The 1,116-nt window shown below is 39.3% G+C and overlaps 1 pseudogene; it reads left to right on the top strand.

The window, feature by feature from the left end:
- Positions 1-235: 235 nt before the first annotated feature.
- On the top strand, positions 236-606 carry LOC136038504 (histone H2B-like; annotated as a pseudogene).
- The last annotated feature ends 510 nt before the right edge of the window (positions 607-1,116 follow it).

The raw sequence follows: 1,116 nt of genomic DNA, 5'->3' as shown, positions 1-1,116 counted from the left end.
CTTTTCATCTTCCTGATATGGTTTCTAGGTCACAGAATTCACTCGAACTCTTCTTGATCAGGAAAAATTGAAAATGATGCCTATTCTTGAAAGCGCAAATAATCTATACTCGGGCCAGCGAACTGAGTTTCTCTGACAAAAGAATTGTGCGCGAACTGTAGTTGGTATATAAACGAGTCAAATTTGTAAACACTATTCAATTGACAATTAGATTTCGTTAAGGCATCTTTTAACCATGTTTACAAAAACTTCAGGAAAAGCAGCAAAGAAATCTGGTAAGGTGCAGAAAAATATCAGGAAACTGATAAGAAATGGAAACGAAAGCGGAAGGAAAGCTACGCCATTTACATTTACAAAGTTCTCAAGCAAGTGCATCCCGACACTGGTGTTTCTAGCAAGGCAATGAGCATCTTGAATAGTTTTGTCAATGACATCTTTGAAAGGATTGCTGCGGAAGCCTCTCGTGCAGCTCACTACAACAAGAGGTCCACCATCACTAACAGAGAGGTTCAAGCTGCTGTAAGGCTGCTACTACCCGGAGAACTTGCCACGCACGCTCTTAGTGAAGCCACTAAGGCTGCAACAAAATACACAAGATCCAAATAAGGGGGTTTCTCCCGACTATTAGTGCTCAATCAGCCGGACCTTCCGAAACAGCCCTTTTAAGGGCTAACAACTTATTTCAAATTCTCTACCCTCAAATTGCTATCATTACTCCTGGCTTTGATTTGTGAAATCTTGGGTACACAAGAAGCCACACTAAACCACAATTCAAAACAATAAAAAGGGTCCTTGTCTAGAATGCAGGTCTTAATTTGCTTGTTGTATAGAAAATAATATCCATCGCCGAAAGAGAATAGAAAGGGGGCCTCGACTTTTTCATGCCATTCCATTGAAAGCAATTTTAAAGGTCCGTGGGCCCCATTGGGAGCCGTTTATTTTTTTGTTTTTTTGGATTTATTAGGCTGACCTAAATTGACTTTTTCCGTGTTTCCTTTTCATTACATGTTTTGGATCTTGTTAAATGACACACTGAATTTATGACTCATTTTCACAATAATTTGGCGTATACCTGAAATAATTTCGACCTTTTTTTGGTTGTTATGCCCGTAGTGT

The sequence above is a fragment of the Artemia franciscana genome, chromosome 1 (assembly GCF_032884065.1).
Source record: "Artemia franciscana chromosome 1, ASM3288406v1, whole genome shotgun sequence".
NCBI lineage: Eukaryota > Metazoa > Arthropoda > Branchiopoda > Anostraca > Artemiidae > Artemia > Artemia franciscana.
Note: the sequence above shows the minus strand (reverse complement) of the source record. Positions and strands in the feature narration are given on the sequence as shown.